Source organism: Lissotriton helveticus, chromosome 2_1 (genome assembly GCF_964261635.1).
Source record: "Lissotriton helveticus chromosome 2_1, aLisHel1.1, whole genome shotgun sequence".
Taxonomy (NCBI): Eukaryota; Metazoa; Chordata; class Amphibia; order Caudata; family Salamandridae; genus Lissotriton; species Lissotriton helveticus.
Genome location: NC_136059.1, coordinates 1,406,976,192 through 1,407,001,580, shown reverse-complemented (window position 1 = coordinate 1,407,001,580; position 25,389 = coordinate 1,406,976,192).

The window sequence follows — 25,389 nt, the reverse complement described above, 5'->3', positions numbered from 1 at the left end:
AAGCCGTTTGTACAGAGCGGTGGGGAGAAGCCGATGATAGGGGCGTCCAACCGTCCTCTGCACGACTGCCGGTCCCGGCAGCCACCCAACAGAGGACACCGTGCTAAGAAGTGGCCGGCAATGCCACTCGAACTTGGTTAGTGAGGGGAGAGGACAGCTTCCTCCCTAGTTCGTCCTCTGCATTGATGCCGGTCCCGACATCTTCCAACAGAGGGAAAAACAAAAGGAAAGCGTAAGGGAAATCAAAAGGGTGTAGCCCGCTCGTTCGATAACCCTCGAACGGGGACTGTTGCTCCGCGTGCTCTTGGAGCACGAGTTCAAAACCACTCGAATACCCTCGAGCGGGGACTGAGGTCTGAGGCGCGGTTTCACTCTGTTCTTTCCGCTCGAACCCTCGAGCGGGGACAGGGTGCAGTAGCGCTTCAATGCGCGTGTTCGAATGCTCAAAACCCTCGAGCGGGGACAGTGTGCAGTGGCGCTTCAAAGCGCGGGTTCAAATGCTCGAAACCCTCGAGCGGGGACAGGGTGCAGTGGCGCTTCAAAGCGCGAGTTCAATTGCTCGAAACCCTCGAGCGGGGACAGGGGGCAGTGGCGCTTCAAAGCGCGGGTTCAATTGCTCGAAACCCTCGAGCGGGAACAGGGGGCCGGGGCGCTTCAATGCGCGGGTAACAAGAGTCGAGAGAACGTCAATCTCGGCAAAGAGCCGCTTCTCCAGACGGACGGCTCACCTTTGTTGATGCACAGATTCCAACTGTGGACCCGGAAATATCTGACGGCTGTCTCTACATCCCGGTCCGTTTTATGCCGGCACTTTCCGCGTGCATGCCTCGCGCATGCGCCGCGCACAGCATGCTGGGTAGTGTAGTTCCCGCCGGGGTTAGTATGGGGGTTGTAGTCTGGTTATCGAAGAGGCAGCGCTGTCTGTCCGTTTACCACATTCTGTGTCCTAACACAGATATAGCAGACCAGCCATTTGAGCTGGCGAGAATTATTGAAAAATACTATGAAGAACTAGGTAGAGATAGTTTGGGTGGGAAACCAGTAAAACCACAACTAACAGAAAAACCTGAAAAAGTTTTTATCAACAATAATCTCACCACTCCTAAAAACAAGTGGGAAACTACTAAAAAGACACTTCCTAAAGAGAAGTATTCTCAATCTAGAGGAATATCTCCCCAACAAGGAGATAGGTCTCGCTGACGGGAGCCCTCTGAGAAAAGATATAATCTTAGAAATAGGGATAACTTAAGAAAACCTGATAGATATCAAGACATTGATACACGCTCCTCTCGTCCCTTTCAGACTTCCTCGCAGAAATCAGAAAGAAGAGGACGATCAGAACAAAAAGAAGAACGCGTGAAGTCCAAAGACGAAGAGCACGTTCCAAAAAATAAGAAAACTCAATTTTCCAAAAAGAAGGTAGCGAGTGTAAGAATCAAACATGCCGAGGATCTTGAGGACACAATTCAAGAACGGAGAGTGGGCCCAGACAATGCTAGACAGCGCAGTAGAAGTAACCATAATTCGCAGGATCCTGATGGATCATCTGGAGACAGTGGACTTGAATGATTGCATTCAAGTTGAAACTGCCGACACCAGGGTTAGTGTACCTCACAAGTTATATGAAGTAACACTCCGGATGGAGGGGGACATAACTAGGAAAATAAAGGCACTCTTTTGGGAGAAGTTATGACATTCTTCTAGCTGAATAAGACTGGCCACCTGAGTTTGTCAAGGAGTGCCCACATGGCGAAGAAATAATTATGCCAGCCTTCTCAAATCATATTCCTATTAACAAAAAATACACATATGCCAGAAAATGGGCAGTGGCCCAAGCTCCAACATTATATACAAATCATGTGGGATGGGATGAGGACTCTCCTCACCATAAAATCCAGTTAAAAAATCAACCTATTGCACAAAGACAGTATCCAGTTAAGCAGGAAGCAAAAAAACAGGTCAGGGAGATTTTAAATCAACTTGAATACCAGGGTGTGATTGAAACATGCACCTCGTCAATGAACAATCCTTTGTTTCCTGTCTCCAAACCAGACAATACATATCGTCTAGTTTTGGATTACAGACACTTAAACTCTTGTTGCAAAACTTTTGCAGTACATAATGCGCACAGCGCAGCACTAATGAATAGCATTGTGCGTAAAAAATATAAAACCACATTAGATATTTCAAATGGTTTTTCTGTCAAAACATTGCACATGAAAGCAGGCACCTGACCGCTTTCTCAATAATGGGGACAGAAAGACACTTCTGTCGTTTACCCCAGGGATTCAAGAATAGTCCAGGGTTATTTTCAGCAAGGGTAACAGAATTACTACAAATGTACGATGATGAGGCATTATCATATGTCGATGACATCTATCCTACAGATGATGATTTGGACGTGCACTTGAAAAGAGTGAACACCATAATACTAGAGTTCGCTTCAGAAGGGTACAAATTCAATTTCAAGAAATCACGAATTGCCCACCTCAACGTCCTATTCTTAGGATACAAATTATCAAGTGAAGGCAAAAGCCTGGCGGCAAACTTTCTAGAGAAATGTGCGCTGCTCCAAGCTCCAAAAACGCTGAAAAACTTACAGTCTATTGTAGGTTTCCTTATGTTCTAAATTACGCAGAAAGGGTTAAACCTCTCTGCGAACTTATCAAACCTGATTTCAAACCAACAAATTGAACTCAGAAACACACAGAAATTTTGCATTCAGTGCAAACAGACATGTTAGCAAAAACACACTTAGAAACACACTTCAAAGCGCGCAGTCTTGTAATCCGAATCCTCCCTGGGAGATGCGGAAACACGTACCTAACCTTTAATGAAGGTGAGACGGTACCAATAGCTTACAAATCACACTTGTACACACAAGCTGAAATAAAATGTACTTCTACAGAAAAAATTCTGACAGCGGTTCAAACTGCAGTAGCAAAAGAGAGAACCCTCTCACAGGGTAAGCACATAATTATCGCTACACCTGTATCTGCGTTAGAGGCAGTGACAAAGGCAAGTATTCCAAATGCTAAAGCTTTACATCCAAGATGGATACATTGGGTTAACTCTCTTGCTGCGACAGACGTTGAATACGTCTTTGACCCAAGTTTAAAAACACAAGAATTCCTACAATACGAATACGACTGTTGTAGGAGAGTAGGGTCTGCTATCCTATGGTCACCCCAATTTTTGCTTTTTGCTTCACTGGTTTTCGACTTAATGTGGCTGTGGGCCTGCTAATCAGACCCACAGCCTGCTGTTCTCTCTCTAAATTCACAGACATGTACTATAGGTACATAACCAATTTGGTACTGGACACCTTGTCAGCCCCTATACAGTGCACTGTAGGTGCCATGGGCATAGGTGCATCCAAGGTCTACCAGGGGCTGCAGCATATCTTTTGCCACCCCTGGCTGGTACTTAAATCGAAACAACTGGCTGTCCACACAGCTGGGGCAAGGTGGTGTAATCATCCCTTGCTTAGATATAGTATACCTATGTCTAAACCTATATCTGGACACATATATACCTATCAGTCACTCCTATAGCAGGCCTTAACAATCCTGGAGGCAGAGTGCTTGGTTTTATGTGAGATGGTGCTCTAGCATGAGCTGAGCCTGTCTGCAGTGTTCAGAACCATTTCCTTACTGCTGTTCCAGTGATACTGCCATACCATATACTCTTAAGTGCATTATAATCCTCGCGGTTAATGCTAACTTTGGTTTGGCTTTATCAAAACATGTCGTGTTTGGTGTCATACACTTTGGAATACTACCCCCTCGCCAGTTCTGGTGACGGGGGTAGCATTCCACCCTTCTAGAGGGAGAAGACATGTTACTTACTGCAAATGCGGTTAATCCTAACCAGAGCCCCAGCATCACAAAATGGATGCTGCTGCCACAGACACTAGTCTGGCCTCCTGCTGCTGATTGATACTCGACAGAGGAGGCTTGATCAAAGGATCTCCTGTCACAGGGAGGTGTCACACCACCCCAGACAGGAGATAGTGGATTGTAGCAGGGAGGGTTGAATGAAACTAGACACTGCCTGGGGCACACAAGGTGTCACTGGGCAGATTCCAGTCAAACCGGTTCTGGGGCACTCCAGCCCCAGTCTTGGCAGCAAACTGGACAAAGGAAAGGGGTGTAACCACCCCCTTCCTGGGTCCCACCCATAGGAGGGACCTAGCAGGTAATCCAGCCCCCAGATTTGGAATATAGGTGGGAGCAGTGCCAATGCACATCAGATTATCCTGACTGAAACTTATGAAACGAAACTCTGGACCCTTCGACATCCTACTCGACGTAGAAGACTGAAGAATCTCCCTTGTGGTCAAGGAGTGACCACCGTGTGCAAACAGGCACCATCCAGCACCTTGACGTTTGCTTTGTTGCAGTTCCCGCCGGAACTCGAGCAACAGAGATCGACAAGAGCCAGCTTCCCCGACTTCCAACAGCCCGATCCACAGTCCATGCAGAGCTGGGACCCGTGGAGGCGACCTGAAGCGGGCAGCGTGTAGAAAAAGGGTCAGGCAGATCAGGTTGATTACCCTTTTCAAGGTTTGCCCGGCGCTAGCCGCCTCTCACCCAACTCACGGTTACCAAATAAAGAGGCAGGCGCTGGAGACTGGAAGGCAGGAAACAGGAGTTTATTCCGACGGAGCAGAACACGCCAAATCAGACAACAGGGTATCTTCTCGAGGTGTTCTCTCAGCCTCTCTGAGGCCTGGCCTCTTATACACTGGTTTATGACATGTGAACATTCTTTATTGCAATAAAGACACTTTGAAGTATGAAAATACATCCCCGGAATCCCCGCTTCAGGCCCATTCCCACACATATCTACAGTAGAGGTCCCCACCCCACATACAATAGGAGATGGCTATCACACAGCTGGACATTCCGCCGATTCTTAGAATGTGTGTGCCTGATCGGATCTCAAGGGGGGGGGCCATGATCAATCGTAGCTCCTTTGAAGAGGGGCGATTCCATACAGTAAGGGGCAATAAACTGTATCCTCAGGCTAAGTGATGGCCTGGGATCCGTGCAGACAATCGGGCTCAGAGGAAGGGGTCATCAAAGGAGAGGTATTCATGAAAGGAAGGGAGGTGTTGGTCAGGCGCGGGGTGTGATTCCCAGGGGCAGAGTCGCGCGGAAGGAGAGGTCTTATGACCCGTGCATGAGAGAGCGGGGGCAGCCAGAGTGCGCGGGGGGGTGCTTGCAGCGCCAGGGGAACGTGCTGGCGATCGATCGTGAGCAGGGAGACCATGGTGCCTAAAATGGCTGCCGTACATATTTGTGCGTGAGTCTGAGGAAATGGACAAGATGGCGCAGATGATGTTCAGTTCACAAACTAGATTTCAACAGTCCTCCCTTTTAACATGTCTCGCCAACTTGTCAATTCGGATCTATCCCCATAAGGCCACGTATTTTTACCTCATAGAGGGGACTCATGTGCTCAGTTCCGAAGTCCAAAGTCTTAGGGCACATGCAGTTAGCAATGAGTGAACACAAAGGTGGCAAGCATTGAATACCTAGGCAACACCCACACAGTACCACGACAGGTATCAATATAAATGTAAACAACCTCCATCCCCAGTCCTTCAAAGTACCCCAAAACCAGCTCCCAAGCGACCATCCTTCCTGCTCCTGGTGAACCTCTGAGGAAAGTCTGTGGAGGTGCTCGATTGCTTTGTAGACTGAGGGCGAGTTATCTGGCACGTAGGTACAACAGCTGGATCCGATGATGCGGCATGCTCCTCCACGGTCAGCTAGAACCACATCTAGAACAAGGCGGTTCTGAAGAGCCACCAGGCGGACTGCCTGAAGCTCGGCCGTATTGTTAGTGAGGATGCCAGCCGTGATGTTCATGGTCGTTTCTACTGCCTGGGTCAGGTGTCGGATGGCGCGGCTGTTTGCCATTGGGCCCCACAGAGGAACAAGTCCCTTCACTGCATCCAGGAACTGTGCTCCGGTGGAGTCGGCTTGTTCAATGTTTCTTGCGCGCTTCTGCCGGTGATGGTTTGCTGGGGCCACGTACGTTGGAGGGAGAATGAAGGCGATGTAGCAAGTACCCCCCCCCAACCTTTTGGAAGCCAAGTGTAAGCTTTGGTGCCACAAACAAAGTACATATTCGGAGAAGCAACAAAGGAGGGGGGATCAATTGAGTCCAATGTTCTGGTGATGTGGCAGGAACTGTGACCCACCAGCTGTGTTCCCAGGCCTTCGAGGCACACGAGGCCCGTGACATTGATAACAGACAGAGCCACAGTCAGAGTGGCAGCAGTTCGTTTCCGTAGGTAGGAGAAGGTGGGTCTGGCTGGATTATGGAACACCTGCATTTCAACCCGTTCCTTGGCAGGGATGTCCATATGGAAGGAGGAACCAGAGGTCAAAGGACAAAAGGGAGCAGATGTCCTTCCGGTTTTGTTCAGCCAGAACCCATGGTAGAAGTGTGACACTGTTTGACCAGAAGTGGCGTTGTCCTTGTAGCTCTCTTGCAAGAGGATCAACCAGGCAAGGCAGGAGCCGTGAACTGAGAAAGGGGAAGGGATGAAAGGGATGGAGTGTCCGGTGGCATGCGGGAGCAACCCGCAGATCCAGCAGTTTGTGGCGTTGGCGGCAAGGTTGTGTTGGTGCAAAAGGGAGATCAGGTGATGCTCTTTCATAGTGGTTGGCTGTGCAATATCTGATGAGCGGGTGCGCTCTCTTCCACGATCCAGAAGGAAGTCATGAGGAGGAGGCAAAAGAGGAGGACAATGAAAAGGGCAATTGTCTTCGATTTGTGCATACTGTCAGTCTTTGGGTTCCGGTAGTGGGTATTTCCGGTTGCTTCCATCATCTTCTTATCTGGCGCTTCCATCATCTTCGAGGTGCTCGGTAGTGGGCAGAACCGCAGACTTCGTTTAGCTTCTCTCCGGGTAACCCTTGGTTGTGTTTAGGCTACCGTTCTGAGATTCAACTTAGTCCGTGGTCTACTTAGCCGAAGCTCCCTCCTTTCGACGCAGGAAATACCCTTCCCTGGATGGCACAGTGGGATCAGAGAATTTTGCAAGTTCGAGTGCCTCGGTATCAGGATAACAGTTCAGTGATGGCCGGTCTTTGTTCAGGAGCTCTTCTTGGGTGCTGACGTTTTCTGTCGTGGCCAGGGTCGAGGAGACCTTCTTACAGTGGTGTGCATGCAGCCAGTGGCGTTTCCCCTCCACTCGAAGAGCCGTCCGGGTGGTGATCAGTACTTGCCAGGGGCCCGTCCACCGGGGTTCCAGACTCTTCGCCCGTTGGAAATTTCGGATCAGCACATAATCCCCCGGTTGGATATCGTGACCCGGACCCCTGGAAGCATCGGGGATGGCCTGCTGCACCTGCTGATGAATGACAGACAACGTTTTAGTCAATTTGCACAAGTAATCAGACAGTAGGACGTCCGGGACGTCGTGAATGGAGGTCGGTTTAGGGGCAGTCCAGAGGTTCATCGGTCGCCCAAATACAACCTCGTAGGGGGTCAAATGGTGCTTAGTGGGAGTGGAGCGCATCGATAGCAATGCCAGTGGGAGGGCATCTGGCCATTTAAGTCCTGTGGTGGCCACTATCTTCAACAGTTTTAGTTTCAGTGTGGCGTTGTGTCGCTCAACTAAGCTAGCAGATTGGGGGTGAAAGACTGCATGAAACCTCTGTTTTACACCCAACCCTTTCAAGATTAGTTGGATAACTTCAGCTATGAAGTGGGGGCCGTTGTCGCTCCATAGAATTCGACAAAGACCGTAGCGAGGGAAAAACTCCTTCAGTAGTACCTTGGCAGTGGTCATGGCAGTGTTATCACGGGTTGGATAGGCTTCTACCCATTTGCTGAAGGCACACACAATGACTAATACATACTTCAGGCTTTGGCATCTTTCTAGTTGGATGTAGTCCATCTGGAGGACCTCAAAGGGATGGTCGGGGACCCCAAACCCTCCCCGGGGTACCACAGTTCCTTTCCCAGGGTTGTGTTGCAGGCAGATAAGGCATTGCTGGACCAGGCGTCTGGCTGAGTCGGGGATTTTGTCGTTGTGCCAGACCTTGGAGATGAGTTCGATCATGGGGGCAGATCCTATGTGTGCGGGGGAGTGTGCCATAGTCAGTATGGGAATCAGGTACGAGTCAGGCAGCAACCATTTGTTTGTGTCTTTTGTCCGCCAGCAGCCTTCATCGTCTTTTAAACCCACCCGTGCCCACTCGGTCAGTTCGTGAGGTGTGCTGGCCGACTGGATGTCCCTAATCGTTTCCCTAGCGTCAGTCCATTTTTCTGCTTGTGACCTGGTCACATACATGCGTGTCGTCGTCCTATTCTCAGCTGTGGTTCGGGCAGTGATGTCGGCCAGTGCGTTTCCCTGTCCGACTAAGTCTGTCACCTTCTTGTGTGCCTGGCATTTGATTACTGCTAATCGTTTGGGGAGGAGAACTGCTTCAATCAGGGCGGAGACTAGATCTCCGTGGAGAATGGGCGTGCCGTGGGACGTCAGGAATCCCCTTTCTCTCCACAAGAGTCCAAAATGGTGAACCACTCCGAAGGCGTACTGGCTGTCCGTGTAAATGTTTGCCGTGGTCCCTGTCGCTATAATACATGCTTGTGTGAGGGCAATCAGTTCTGCCGCCTGTGCGGATCGTTGTGTGGTGCGGGCTGTCTCAATTACTGTTCGGGCTGTCGTTACTGCATAGGCAGCTGAGGTGGTGCCGTCGGAGAGTTTGATGCAAGAGCCGTCTACCCATAGCTCTCCGTCAGGGTCTGTGAAAGCAGTGTCTCGGAGGTCAACTCTACTCCTAGTCTGTTCGTCCGTGCGGGTCACACCGTCGTGTATAGGGGGCACATCGGGGTCGTTTTCAGGCAAGGGCAACAGTGTGGCGGGATTCAAAGTCGTACATCTTTTCAGAGTGATGTGGGGTGCAAGTAGTGTCAATTCGTACCCAGTCAGTCGTGCACTAGTCAGGTGTTGAGTCTTGGTCTGGTTCAAAAAGGTGTCGACCGCATGGGGTACTAACACAGTGAGGGAGTTCGAGAGTACGATTCCCTCGCTCTGACGGATAGAGACAGCAGCGGCAGCTACTGCTCGAAGGCAGGCAGGCAAAGCTCTGGCTACGGGGTCAAGAGTGGCAGAGAAGTAGGCACAAGGGCGTTGCTTAGGGCCGATAGGCTGAGTTAGAACAGACAACGCGCATCCCTCCCTTTCGTGAGTGAAGAGGGAGAAGGGCTTGGAGTAATCTGGTGTTCCTAGGACAGGTGCTGAACAAAGGGCATCTCGCAACTCTTTAAAGGACGCCTGGCATTCGGGGGTCCAAGGGAGCGGGAAGGGGACATCTTTAGCCAACAGGGAAAGTAGAGGTTTTACAATGAGACTGAAATCTGGCAACCACTGCCGGCAGAAGGAGGTGAGGCCTACCAGGAAGCGGACTTGTTTCTGGGTCTTTGGGACAGGGGTTTCTAGAATGGCCTGAATTTGATCGGGTGTAAGCTTTCTCCCGTCTTTGGACAAGAGGTGGCCTAGGTAGGTGACCTGGGGTTGGCAGAATTGCAACTTCTTCTTGGAGACCTTGTGGCCATTTTCCGCAAGGAAGTGCAAGAGTTGGATGGTGGCTGTGACTGCAAGTGGAGTGGTGTCGGCTGCCAAAAGGATGTCATCGACGTACTGTATCAACACCACTCCATCCGGCAGCTGAACGGCGTCCAGTTGTCGCTTGAGGGCCTGGCTATAGATGCTGGGACTTTCTGTGTAACCTTGGGGAGCTCTACAAAATCAATATGAGCGGGATTTTAACGTGAAGCCAAAAAGGTAGCGGCTGTCTGGGTGGATGGGGATGGAGAAGAAAGCGTTCTTGAGGTCTATTACAGTGAAGGTGGTGGCTGTGGAAGGAATCAGGGTCAGAATGGTGGTGATATCTGAGACTACGGGGTACTGAGGTATAACTACCTTGTTGACCTCTCGAAGGTCGATGATGAAGCGGTACGCTTTCTCATCTCCCTCGCCCTGCTTCTTTACAATGGGTAGGATAGGGCTGTTGCAAATATTGCTGACTACTTCCTCTACCACTCCTGCCTCTACCAGGGACTGGATTATCATTACCAATGCCTTCTCACCTTCGGGCGATATCCGATACTGTGGGAGTTTTGGGAGTATCGCATCTTGGCGAACAGTTATGTGCACGGGGTCGATCATCATTCGTCCTACGTCAGCGTCAGTTTTAGCCCACAGATACAGAGGTAGAGAGTCAAGTAAGGATGCGTCAGCGTCAGAGATGGAGAACATGTGTCGTGCGGAATGAGGTCTGAGCAGAGTCGGGTTATCGTACAGAATGACTCGAACTCCGTCTTGTGAACACCTAATAGTGGCTCGAAAATGTTTCAACAAGTCAAGTCCCATAATGGCGTCGGGGGTGTTGGAGGAGAGCAAAAACGTCGTGTCAGTGGGGTTACTGTCCAAGTCGAAGGAAACCGGTGCGGATAAGGGGTTAGTGGAGGGCGTTCTATCAAAGCCTATTGATGTTATGTGTGAGCCAGACAAGGGTGCCCTTGGAATCAGTCGTTTAGATAACGCACTACGTGTCGCGCCAGTGTCTACCAGAAATGGAGACTTCGTACCTAGGACCTTAGCGGTGACATAAGGACCTTGCTGGTCAACATAGAGCTCGACTGGATCCCTTCCTTGCCCTTGCCAGTCCTATGCAAAGTCGTGGGCATTGTCGCAGTCAGACTGTTGGCACTGATTCTGCCGGGGACGGTCAAACGTGTTCGGTCTGCCAGGTCTGTCATTGTTGGTGTCGTAGGTGTGCCCTCGTCCCTGCCCTCTAGTCTTGGGGCCATTCGTCATGTCCCTCCTCTCTTTATTTTTAATCATTTCCAGAAGAACCGGACATTGAGACTTCCAATGGCCAAATCCTTTGCAAAACGCACACTGGTTCTCATCGAGGTCTGTTCGTGGAGCGCCGGGCGCGGGTGTGCGGTCTCTAGGGGGTGGATTTCTAGGAGCATTCGACTGGTGGTTTCCTCTATACTGTTCCCTTCCTATAGTCACCCCTTGCAACTGAGCGATCATCACCCTCTCTTTCAAGTCCTTTTTCTTTTTCTCAGTCGCTTGATCGTTCTCGTTCTTTTGTCGCTCATAGTATTGAGCCATCTGAAGGATAGCCGCGGGTTTGGAGGCAGCCCAACTACTTTCACTAGTCTGCAGTTTTTGCGAGACTTCTGGTGTCAGGCCTTTTACAAAGTTCTGGACGAACAAGTGATGTCCGGTCGCAGAGGTCATGTCCTGGCCACTGTAATCGGAGAACACCGTTTCGAACCGGGAGGAATATTCTGAGGCGTCTTCCTGTGGTTTCTGGCAGCAGGCCGTTACTATCGACCAGTCCACCTTCTTTTCTGGTACTATGGTTTTCAGTTTTAGTACTATTTTGTCTGGCAGGTCTAGAATCGATTTCAAAGGTTTCTGTCCGGGCTCTCGCTGTTTGTCTATGCCATCGAGTTGTGACCAGGTATGTCCGAACAGCTCAAGGTGGTCGACTTTCCGGATTTGCTTCCACACATCAGCTGGCAGACATAGCCCGAAAAACAAGTCGATGTCCGCTAGGGTCATAATCGTCGAACCCAAGGCGGTACCTAATTCTGTGTAGAAGGCAGTGGGGTTCTTTCGTAGATCGGGCAAGGACTTTCGGAAAGTCAGGATGTCTTGCCGATCCCAGGGTTGGTAGACCCAGTTGTACACTACCCTCCCTCTCGCATCTTGGTGGTTAATATCGTCGTGTGTTCCCTGTCCTCGTGAGGGGACCCAATAAGGTGCCGCTTCTCTTATTGGCATCATGGTGTCAGTTCTCTCGGTTTGAGGTTCAGTCGCTACAGGGGTCGTGGTGTCGGCTTCTAATCTTTGTTCAGTGAGGTGGCGGAAGACTTCAAGCGTGCGCGTGAAGAGGTCCGTCACATCACCCTCGCCCTCGTCTCCAATGTCGACTTTTCTATACAGAGTCGTTAGGCTTTCAGGACCTTTGTTCCGATACCGGTCTTCATAGGCGTTAAGGGTGTGGTAACAGAAACGTGCAACAAAGTGTCGTTTGTGGTTATCAGCATATGTATTGCATATATCTGTCACGTAATCTTCGTTTTCTTTCCGTTCTACTAGCGTCTTTACAATCTTATCAATCCCTGCTCGTTCATTCTTACTCAATCGATTGAGTCTAGCAGAGTCTTTCTTCTCAGTTTCGGGCTCATCTAATGTTGCTGCTTGCGCTGCGCTGAGTACAAGGGGCTCGGCCGGCGCGGAGGCCGTGAGGACCGAGGTTCTGGCACTGCTCTCATCTGTGCTAGGGGGCTGCGCGCGTTGCACTAAGGGTTGGGAAGGGGCGTATGGAGGGGGCATGTAGATGATCGGGGGACCTAGCAGTAGATCATCGTTCGCTCGCTGCTTCGAAGGTAGCTCAGGGTAAAGCGTAGAGGGTGTTCTAACGGGACACTGGCTCGATGTCTCGGATTCTTGCTTCAGTCTAGCTCCCTCTCTTTCCTTTATCTCTTCTTTCAACTTGCTCGCGGCTGAATGAGCTGCTTTTCGCAATTCTTTCTCTAGTCTGACTTCGTTTCTTTTCTTTCGTTGTTCCGTCTCCTTGCGCCACATGCCGAAACTATCAAGCATAGTGGGCGTTGTTTTATTGTTACAAAGGGCTGTTTCCAGCACGCTTATTTTTGCGTCATCGAAGGATCCTATCAGTGGCCACTGACTTTCCCGATCCTTTTTGGTATATTTATGCCACAACTTACTATAAGCTACGGCGACTAGTCCATACTTCAAAAACATATCCTTATTAGGGGTGCCTTCCAGAGGAGCCGGATGATCCACCTCTAATAAGCGGTCCGGGCTGAACCAACTACTGAACAATGGGGAGAAGATAGGCATGACGGGTTACAATGGGGACAAAAGTCTGCACTACCTATCCTTCACCACTTTGCGAAGACTAGATAGAATATTTCTATTCTACAGTATTCGCAAATAGGGAATACCCAAAGAGAGAACCAATTCCAAACAGTCAATGTTCGGACAAACAATCAATCAATCAAATGAGGAAAAAAATAGGCGCGACGGGTTACAACTGGGGCAACAGCCTGCGCTACCTACCCTTCACTATCTGCAAAGAGAGAGGGAAATTCCTGTTCCTCCCTGTTTGTAGGCAGAGAAGATCCTTTCAGAGAACCAATTTCGAACAGTAAATGCTCGAACAAACAATCAATCAATGGAGAGGGAAGTAGGCGCGACGGGTTACAACGGGGGCAAAAGCCTGCGCTACCCACCCTTCACTATCTGCAAAGGGAGAATACTCCTATCCTTCCCCGTTTGTAGACAGAGAATCTCTCAGAACCAAACAATCAAATGCGTAATACTAGTATTTTCCAATGACAATCAAACAATCAATTTGCAATTCTTCGTGTTACACGACCTTACCCGGACCGCATGGACAGTTTCTCGTCTTCCGCTTCCAGCGCCCGATCGTCCTCTACTCTCTGTCGTTACTGCGGCACTCCTGATGGTTCCCAGTCAGGACCGTAGATCACTCGAGAGAGGTCTGCTCGGAACCAGTGAAGTTCGGATGACCGGCTGCCAGACGAGGGTCTATCGGGCAGGTGCACTTCCGATCGTTGCAGTCGTTCACTCTGTCGTCAGGACCTCTCCCACTGGATCCACGTGTCGCTGATGGGCCCCACGCTTGGGACGCCAATTGTAGAAAAAGGGTCAGGCAGATCAGGTTGATTACCCCTTTTCAAGGTTTGCCCGGCGCTAGCCGCCTCTCACCCAACTCACGGTTACCAAATAAAGAGGCAGGCGCTGGAGACTGGAAGGCAGGAAACAGGAGTTTATTCCGACGGAGCAGAACACGTCAAATCAGACAACAGGGTATCTTCTCGAGGTGTTCTCTCAGCCTCTCTGAGGCCTGGCCTCTTATACACTGGTTTATGACATGTGAACATTCTTTATTGCAATAAAGACACTTTGAAGTATGAAAAGACATCCCCGGAATCCCCGCTTCAGGCCCATTCCCACACATATCTACAGTAGAGGTCCCCACCCCACATACAATAGGAGATGGCTATCACACAGCTGGACATTCCGCCGATTCTTAGAATGTGTGTGCCTGATCGGATCTCAAGGGGGGGGGGGCATGATCAATCGTAGCTCCTTTGAAGAGGGGCGATTCCATACAGTAAGGGGCAATAAACTGTATCCTCAGGCTAAGTGATGGCCTGGGATCCGTGCAGACAACCGGGCTCAGAGGAAGGGGTCATTAAAGGAGAGGTATTCATGAAAGGAAGGGAGGTGTTGGTCAGGCGCGGGGTGTGATTCCCAGGGGCAGAGTCGCGCGGAAGGAGAGGTCTTATGACCCGTGCATGAGAGAGCGGGGGCAGCCAGAGTGCGCGGGGGGGGGTGCTTGCAGCGCCAGGGGAACGTGCTGGCGATCGATCGTGAGCAGGGAGACCATGGTGCCTAAAATGGCTGCCGTACATATTTGTGCGTGAGTCTGAGGAAATGGACAAGATGGCGCAGATGATGTTCAGTTCACAAACTAGATTTCAACAAGCGGCCATCTTGAAGTAACTACAAAGCGCTGACTGTGCAGCACCCGAGGCTCCCTCGAAGCTGTGCATTGGAGCGTGAGAAGCTCCAGCCCCAAGCAGCTTTTGCACCGAAGCTCACCCCTCTACACTCGATGAGTGCTGCGTGGGGCCCTTCTGCATTTTCCTGCTCGACGCGTTGGTCCGGTCGCTTGCCCGTTGGCTAGTGGCCCCTGAACCGACGAACCTTTGAATTTACACCGCTGGTCTGGTTGCTCCAGACTGGCCCTCGCTCCCCTGAAAAGGAGCACCCGCTCTGACCTTGCTGGTCCGAGTGCAACGCCTTCTTCGAATCCTGCGTGGGTTGCCCTTGCCAAGGCTTGTTGACTCCAATCCGGAACCCGACACCGCCGACAGCGAGAGCCTTCGTGGGACAGCTCGTGACCACTCCAGGACATCCTCGGTGCCCCAGAGTCCACGTGGCAGCGGAGACAAGGCACCCGTCATCAACCTGATTGCGCCCGACATCGCCTGGTTCCTTCCTGGTTCCTTCCTGGTCACTGGCTAGTGACCTAGACTCTGTTCCCTCTGCTTTCAGGTACCCTTCAACTTCGTTCCACCCTTGGATCGCACCGGACACTTCTCTCCTGGACGCCTGCAGCATCTTCATCCTCAAGCACCATCGAACTGCGTGACGAAACCCGACACAGGTTGGCACCTGTGCACCCGCGTCCTGTGGGTGAGGTAACTTACTAGCGCCGGTGTTCCCACACTGGTACACACCTCTAGTGCCTAAGTCTAAAGTTTGATAGTTCTAGTCCAGTCGGAAGACTCCTTTTGCAATAACATTGTAACTTTTACGCACCATTGACTTTACATTGGTGAAAGCCGTGCTTCCCGCACTGCACCCGAATCCCGCGGGCTACTCCCGTCCTAACTGCTGTTAGTCCAGTGTAGTCCCAGAGATTCACAAGGCCCTAGGCCTTATCCCCGATCGATTAGTGATTGTTATACCACTTTATTGATATATGGTTTGAGTGGCCACGGCCTCATAAAAAAACGTGCAACTTGTTTATGTTATACTGTGCTTTTATTTAAACGCTTGTGCTTAATTGCTCATAAAGAGTAGTGGGGATTATTCTGAGAATAAATACATATATTTTTAATAATATATAACTTGTGTGGTGTCCTTTCATTTGGTATTACAGGATTGCATATGGTAAAACAGCTGGCTTCACATGTCCTCTTGAGTTAAGCCTTTAAGGCTGCTTAGTCCATGCTACCCCTAGGATAGCTTGTCTATAAGGTTGACTTACAACCACCACCATAAGGGATTGTTTGGACTGATACAGGGTGCCCACAGAACTGTGGACATCATACATCAGGCCAACTTCTCACATTGGTGAGCAGCGGTACGGATTTGAGCTTGCTGTTGTTTTACCTTTGCAATCTTTTTATCAAATTGAAAGATCACATTAAGTACCATAGGTACATATAAATAAAAGCTTAGCATATTTAAATTCTACTGAACTTAGTGGTTGTAGGTAGAAGGGCTTAGCACACCCTGACTACAACTCACTAGTAAGGGACAGTAGGAAAACACTTAGTGTAGGTAGGTGCATCACTTACACCACACTAGAGTCATGTCTGGCACAGGTGAACCTACAGGGTCCCTACCTGTGAGGGTTGACCCTCCACAGGCAACCTCCAGCTATGACAAATTCAGCTACAAAGACTTGAGTGCCTTGTGCACTGCAAGGAAGCTGAGAAAGGGTCACAACCCTACCATTCCTATCATGATAGCCATCCTAGAAAAGGATGACATTGAGAAAGCTATAGTTGCTCCCTCAGGATCAGGAACAGGAGTGAATCCCCCAGACACTGAGAACACCTCCCCAAAGGTAGAAAATGAGGAGGTAGACCCTGAATCAAATGGTGAAGAGTCAGATCAGGATCAAGGGGATACCCAGGTACCAGTGGTAAGGCTTAGCCAAGCCAACTTGGACCTACATGGAAATGGAGAGGGCCAGCACCTCCCCAGAGTACATAACAGGATTCTCCCAGGCAATAGGAGAGAGAGAAGCCCTTCCAGGGATTCTCACATTTCTAGTGCCTCAAGAGAATCACAGAGAGGAATGACTTCCCCTCAAAGAAGAGAGCATAAGGCCAGGATGAGAGCAGTTAATCTCCAAATTGAGAGAGAGGAATTAGCCCTGGCCAAAGCTATACTTGCTCTTGCAAGAGAGCAGAGATTGAGTGGGGAGACTCCCACTGGTGGCAGCATTATCCCAAAGGATAAAGACAGGTCCTATGATCATAGAAACCTGAGTAAGATTGTGCCCCCCTACAAAGATGGGGATGATATCCACAAATGGATAACTGCTCTTGAGAGGGCCTGCATGGTACAGCAGGTCCCTGAGGATCAGTGGGCAGCAATCTTGTGGCTCTCCTTTTCTGAGAAAGGGAGAGATAAGCTCCTCACAGTTAGACCTGAGGATGCTAAAAACTACTCTGTCTTGAAGAGTGCTCTTATTGATGGGTTTGGCCTAACCACTGAGCAATACAGGTTGTTGTTCAGAGACACACAAAAAGCACAGACTCAAGACTGGACTGATTTCGTTGATTGTGCCACTAAGGCTCTGGAGGGTTGGTTGCAGGGAAGTAAAGTCTCAGACTATACAGGATTGTACAATCTTATCCTTAATAACTGTCAGAACCAGCTATTGCATCAACACCTTGTAGACTCTGATCTGACCTCTCCCCAAGAATTGGGAAAGAAGGCAGACAAATGGGTCAGAACAAGGGTTAAGCAGAAACCCCAGAACCAAGGAGGTGATCAGAAGAAAGCAGATCAGAAGGGTGGTAATCAGAAAGATAAAGACCAGAAGTCTTCTACGGGCCCCCAAACTAAAAATAAAGAGGGTGGTTCCCAAAATGGAAAAAAGAAGAAGAGTGATGGCCCAAAGAGACCTTGGTGCAATACTTGTAAGTCCACTTCTCATTGGGGAAGTGAATGCACTAAAAGGAACCCAGTGGCTACTACTGCAGTCCCTAAGACACCTGCACCCCCTAGTACAGTTAGCAGTGGTAGTACACAACCCAAGGGGATAGTAGGGTTAACCCTGGGATCTGAGGGGGAGACTGGCTTAGTCAGGATCCCTACTCAGGCAGTTCTGATCTGTGAGGGGGACATAGCAATGTCCTCTACTGTGAGTCCTAGTAACCTGGGCAAGTACAGACAGACGCCTTTAATCAATGACAAAATGGCTCAGGCCTACAGGGACACTTGTGCCAGTGTCACTATGGTGACACCTAACTTTGTGGACCCTGAACAGATGATACTAGGTGAGAATTACCTAGTGACTAATGCTAGCAACACCACTACTGCACACAGTGTGGCTGTTGTTAATTTCTCCTGGGGAGGGGTAACTGGCCTCAAAAGGGTTGTTGTTAGTGCAGACCTCCCAGTTGACTGTTTGTTGGGCAATGATCTGGAGGAATCATTATGGTCAGAAGTGGAGTACAGGACTCATGCAGAAATGCTAGGGATTTCAGCACATGTGCTGGCTGTGACCAGGTCACAGGCCAAGAAGTGCCTACCTGAACCTGTGGTGGATCTTGAAACTATAGACCAACCACAACCCAAGAGAAGGAGCAAGAGGGTCAAGGCAGAGCCTTCCCACTTGCCCCAGGTTGAGGATCAGACCTCACAGGAGGGCGATTCTGTGATCCAAGAGCAGACTGTCTCTGAAGAGCTTGAACCTGATCAGGTTGAGTTTCTGGGGACAGGGGGACCCTCAAGGGCAGACCTGGGGCAGGCTCAATTGACTTGCCCTTCACTTGAACTCCTCAGACAGCAAGGTGCTGCTGAGGCTGCAGGGAATGCTCAAGGTACCCATAAAGTATATTGGGATGATGGGCTCCTTTATTCAGAGGCTAGAGACCCCAAGCCTGGTACAACCAGGAGGTTGGTCATACCTTTGCAATTTAGGGGCTTCCTTCTAACCTTGGCCCATGATATTCCCCTTGCAGGAAACTTAGGCCAGACAGGCTTGTCCCTCACTTTCACTGGCCTTATATGTCAGAAGATGCCAAGGAGTTTTGTCGCTCCTGTGTCACCTGCCAACCCAGTGGCAAATCAGGTGGCACCACAACGGCCCCCCCTTATACCACTACCTGTAGTGGGGGTGCCCTTTGAGAGAGTAGGGATTGACATTGTTGGACCAATGATTCCCAAACAGCATCTGGGCACAGATTTATCCTGGTGGTAGTGGATCATGCCACCAGGTACCCAGAGGCAATTCCCCTGAGGACCACAACAGCTCCTGTTGTGGCAAGGGCCCTACTTGGAGTTTTCTCCAGAGTGGGCTTTCCAAAGGAGGTACTTTCAGACAGAGGTACTAACTTTATGTCTGGATACTATGTCTGGATACTTAAAGGCAATGTGGAAGGAGTGTGGAGTGAACTACAATCACCCACAGTGCAATGGGCTTGTTGAAAGATTCAACAAGACCCTAAAGGGAATGATAAAAGGATTACCTGAAAAGCTCAGGCGTAGATGGGATATCCTTTTACCCTGCTTACTCTTTGCTTACAGAGAGGTCCCACAGAAGGGGGTTGGCTACAGCCCTTTTGAACTTTTGTTTGGCCACCCTGTGAGGGGTCCATTGTGTCTTGTGAGGGAAGGATGGGAGTTACCTCTCAAAAAGCCCAAACTTGATATTGTGGACTATGTACTTGGTCTCCGCTCCAGGATGGCTGAATACATGGAGAAAGCATCTAAAAGCCTGGAGGCCAGCCAAGAATTACAGAAAGCTTGGCATGACCAAAAGGCTGTTCTGATTGAGTACCAGCCAGGACAGAAGGTGTGGGTGTTGGAGCCAGTGGCCCCAGCAGCCCTCCAGGACAAATGGTCTGGACCCTACACCATAATGGAAAAGAAGGGGGAAGTCACCTACATGGTAGACTTTGAAACCCCCAGGAACCCCCACAGGGTGATCCACGTGAACAGACTGAAAGCATTTGTTGACAGGGAAAGCATGGGCTTGCTCATGGCTACAGATGGGGATCAGGAGGAAGAGCGTGACCCTCTCCCAGACCTGCTTTCCCAAAACCCTGATGATGGCTCAGTTGATGGAGTAGCCTTGGCAGGCAGCCTCACTGACCAGCAACAGATGGACTGCAGACAAGTTTTGCAAGCCCATAGACACATGTTTTCACTCACACCCAGTCAGACTAACTGGTGCACCCATGTGGTGGACACTGGTGATAGTCTACCTGTGAAGAATAAAATTTACAGGCAACCTGACCATGTCAGAGATTGTATCAAGGCTGAGGTGCAGAAAATGTTAGAACTTGGAGTGATTGAGCCATCAGAGAGCCCCTGGGCCAGCCCAGTAGTCCTTGTGCCAAAACCTCATACCCAAGATGGAAAGAGAGAAATGAGATTTTGTGTGGACTATAGAGGTCTCAATGCTGTCACTAGGACAGATGCTCATCCCATTCCAAGGGCAGACGAGCTCATTGACAAATTGGCTTCTGCCAAGTTTCTGAGCACATTTGATCTGACAGCTGGCTATTGGCAAATCAGGTTAGCTGAGTAAAGAACTGAGGTAACTGTTATAATTAGAGCGCACAGCAGGTAAAGGGTTGTCTCAACTCAAACTTTAGAAATGGTGCTCTAAATGAAACCAAGTCGGTTACCACGACAAGATTAAAGAGCTATATGATTATAGCTCAAACAAAATCAACTATTTCCATTGAGCACTCAAAGTCCATAAATACTTTTTCAAGCGAAGTGATTCAGTTTTTTATTTTTCTTGATTCAATTTCCTTCTTCATTGAATTACAATCTTCAAATATCCTTTCAAATCAAAATGCAGCCAAAATGCAGCCAACACGTGTTTCGTCTGGTCCAATTTGACCAATGACTTCCTCAGGGCTGCAACCCAAAACAAAGTACAATAGCCATTACAATTCAATTTATAAATCTCCAGTTTGATAGAGTTTTCAATTCATTGTACCAATTAGCTGAAAGGGAAGCATCCCCAAACCAAACAAGTGTTCCAGTCGAAATAAGAGTTATAGTAGTCTGCTCACCACCAAGAAGTAGCACAGAATCACCAGTACTTAATATTAATATAGCATATTTTCTTAGTAAGAGTGTGTAGTATTTCATCATCTCTGTGTAATTGCAAATTTGTATATTATAGGGATTAGTATCAATCAGAATTCGCGACCATGCTGTCGGGCTTCATACCTATATGCCTTGACACTGCGCCCACAAACATCAAATGTAATCCAGTAGTCGATAGTTGTAATCAATCTATAAATATGTATTTAGAAGTTAATTATTAGTAGTTGAACCCATATCTCTGAGTCTCTACCTACATATTCACCATTTCATATTAAAGTGCTGTCCATTCTCTTACCTATTTGCTGTAGTGAATATCTTGTGTCGAATATTGTATTAACTGGTGGAAGTATCCATCACCTAAAATAATATCAAGGTTCCATCAATTAGGATTCATGATCCTAACACTAGCCAAACAGTAAGATGTTATCAGATTTAAATTACGAGGAATTCTCACCATTTGAAATATATCCATCGCGTTGGATCGCGTATCTCCGTGTCAGCGTCCTAATATGACGCCATCTTACTATTCCTACTTTTTATCAATCGAGGGCGGGACCCGCCATTTTGGTATTACTTGTAACTCATTCATGCATTTCCAAAGTAGCACTGTGCTAGTTATCTATTAACCAGACAGGCTATCTGGATTTAGAGGTTTCCACAAATGTGGAAAATGTTCTTCGTGCAGATGGGCCAAGAAAAAGGTTGTTACTTTTAACTATAATGATACAGGGGAATTTGTTATAGATAAGTTTATAAACTGTGATACAACCTTTGTTGTTTACATTATTGTATGCAGTTGTGGAAAGATATATGTTGGAAGCACTAAGAGGAGACTGAAAGATAGGATGTCAGAGCATTTCAGAGCAATTAAGCAAGGGGATACACGTTATCCCACTGTTTCACATCTGATAAAGAATTCACATGAAAGAGTCAAACACATATTCAATTATCATGGTATAGATCATGTTGATCCAGACCCCAGAGGGGGAAATAGTATCCTCACACTTCGGAGAAAAGAAGTGACATGGTTAATTAAGCTAAAAGCTGTAGAAAAGGGACTTAATGTTGATAATGAATATGAATTTTTCTTAGGGAATGAGTAACAGTAAACTGTATATTAGATGACTAGACCTACTACAATTCTCGATAATATACTGTATTCGTTTGAATCTGTATTGTTTGTTACTACTATGTATAACCTGCAAGATATCTCCACATAGACAAATGTAAGACTTTATGCTTTAGGCTCTTTTCCTTTTAATTTTTGTTAACAAATATTAGGAACTGTGTATTAATTTGTGAGCAATTGAAATTAACTGCATCTATGATGTTGATAATATGATTAGATGATTTATTAACTGATGTCTCCTTTTCCAAACTGTAATTTCCTGTTTCTTTGCAAGCATTCGTTAATCAGACCTTTGCGACGGTGCGGGCAGATTACTAGTGTGCCTGGCCCTGCGCTAGTAAACATACTACTTAGTATATGGGACGCCGATTTAGATATAATATGAGTATCATCTCTTAGTTTAAATACAAACTCCTCAAATGATTATTAAAGTCTGGGCATAGATGCATCCAAGGCCTACCAGGGGCTGCAGCATATCTTTTGCCACCCCTGGCTGGTACTTAAATCGACACAACTGGCTGTTCACACAGCTGGGGCAAGGTGGTGTAATCACCCCTTGCTTAGATATAGTATACCTATGTCTAAACCTATATCTGGACACATATATACCTATCAGCCACTCCTAAAGCAGGCCTTAACAATCCTGGAGGCAGAGTGCTTGGTTTTAAGTGAGATGGTGCTCTAGCATAAGCTGAGCCTGTCTGCAGTGTTCGGAACCATTTCCTTACTGCTGTTCCAGTGATACTGCCATACCATATACTCTTAAGTGTATTATAATCCTCGCGGTTAATGTTAACTTTGGTTTGGCTTTATCAAAACATGTCGTGTTTGGTGTCATACACTTTGGAATACTACCCCCTCGCCAGTTCTGGTGACGGCGGTAGCATTCCACCCTTCTAGAGGGAGAAGACATGTTACTTACTGCAAATACGGTTAATCCTAACCAGAGCCCCAGCATCACAAAATGGATGCTGCTGCCACAGACACTAGTCTGGCCTCCTGCTGCTGACCGATACTCGACAGAGGAGGCTTGATCAAAGGATCTCCTGTCACAGGGAGGTGTCACACCACCCCAGACAGGAGATAGTGGATTGTAGCAGGGAGGGTTGAATGAAACTAGACACTGCCTGGGGCACACAAGGTGTCACTGGGCAGATTCCAGTCAAACCGGTTCTGGGGCACTCCAGCCCCAGTCTTGGCGGCAAACTGGACAAAGGAAAGGGGTGTAACCACCCCCTTCCTGGGTCCCACCCATAGGAGGGACCTAGCAGGTAATCCAGCCCCCAGATTTGGAATATAGGTGGGAGCAGTGCCAATGCACATCAGATTTTCCTGACTGAAACTTATGAAACAAAACTCTGGACCCTTCGACATCCTACTCGAAGTAGAAGACTGAAGAATCTCCCTTGTGGTCAAGGAGTGACCACCCTGTGCAAACAGGCACCATCCAGCACCTCGACATTTGCTTTGTTGCAGTTCCCGACGGAACTCAAGCGACAGAGATCAACAAGAGCCAGCTTTCCCGACTTCCAACAGCCCGATCCACAGTCCATGCAGAGCTGGGACCCGTGGAGGCGACCTGAAGCGTGGGAGCGGCCATCTTGAAGTAACTACAAAGAGCTGACCGTGCAGCACCCAAGGCTCCCTCGAAGCTGTGCGTTGGAGCGTGAGAAGCTCCAGCCCCGAGCAGCTTTTGCACCGAAGCTCACCCCTCTACACTTGACGAGTGCTGCGTGGGGCCCTTTTGCATTTTCCTGCTCGACGCGTTAGTCTGGTCGCTTGCCCGTTGGCTAGTGGCCCCTGAACCGAAGAACCTTTGAATTTACACAGCTGGTCTGGTTGCTCCAGACTGGCCCTCGCTCCCCTGAAAAGGAGCTCCCGCTCTGACCTTGCTGGTCCGAGTGCAACGCCTTCTTCGAATCCTGTGTGGGTTGCCCTTGCCAAGGCTTGTTGACTCCGATCCGGAAGCAGACACCGCCGACAGCGAGAGCCTTTGTGGGACAGCTCGTGATCCACTCCAGGCCATCCTCGGTGCCCCAGAGTCCACGTGGCAGCGGAGACAAGGCACCCGTCATCAACCTGATTGCGCCCGACATCGCCTGGTTCCTTCCTGGTTCCTTCCTGGTCACTGGCTAGTGACCCAGACTCTGTCCCCTCTGCTTTCAGGTACCCTTCAACTTCGGTCCACCCTTGGATCGCACCGGACACTTCTCTCCTGGACGCCTGCAGCATCTTCATCCTCAGGCACCATCGAACTGCGTGACGAAACCCGACACAGGTTGGCACCTGTGCACCCGCGTCCTGTGGGTGAGGTAACTTATTAGCACCGGTGTTCCCACACTGGTACACACCTCTAGTGCCTAAGTCTAAAGTTTGATAGTTCTAGTCCAGTCGGAAGACTCCTTTTGCAATAACATTGTAACTTTTACGCACCATTGACTTTACATTGGTGAAAGCCGTGCTTCCCGCACTGCACCCGAATCCCGCGGGCTACTCCCGTCCTAACTGCTGTTAGTCCAGTGTAGTCCCAGTGATTCACAAGGCCCTAGGCCTTATCCCCGATCGATTAGTGATTGTTATACCACTTTATTGATATATGGTTTGAGTGGCCACCGGCCTCATCCAAAAACGTGCAACTTGTTTATGTTATACTGTGCTTTTATTTAAACGCTTGTGCTTCATTGCTCATAAAGAGTAGTGGGGATTATTCTGAGAATAAATACATATATTTTTTAATAATATATAACTTGTGTGGTGTCCTTTCATTTGCTATTACAGGATTGCATATGGTAAAACAGCTGGCTTCACATGTCCTCTTGAGTTAAGCCTTTAAGGCTGCTTAGTCCATGCTACCCCTAGGATAGCTTGTCTATAAGGTTGACTTACAACCACCACCATAAGGGATTGTTTGGACTGATACAGGGTGCCCACAGAACTGTGGACATCATACATCAGGCCAACTTCTCACAACTGTCCTCTGCCGATCGAACTTCTACCTCCAGAACATAACGGATGTATAATATATACAGACGGTTCAGCACAGCCTGCCATCGGGGGTAAGCAAGCTTACAGTGCTGCGTGCGCGTTTGTCAAAGGTCGCTGGCACGAAGGTAAATTCACTAAAACTCAATCACTAGGAGACTGTACAGCTCAGCGAGCTGAACTTCAGGCTTTCAAGATGGCGCTTGAGAATGCTGATCGCGAATTCCCCACACTAATAGTGTGCGATTCGCATTTCTGCATCGAATCTTACAACAAATACTTGCAGAACTGGGTTCAAAATGGTTTAAAAAATAGAAGACGTGCCACAATAAAGCATAAATCGCTTTGGGAACAAGTAGTTCTTATGCAAAAAGGACTACAAAAGACTCACGAGACACATACACTGAGTCATCAACGTGATGGCGTTCACGTTGCAGGGAATTGATTGGCTGATGAAGCCGCAAAGGCAGCTGTGCAAACGGCTTCCGTAGCTACTACAATCGCTCAACAAGGAAGTGTAATAGATGGTGAAAAGTTCCTAGCTGTAAAAGCATCAATGGAAGGCAGCTATGCAGCG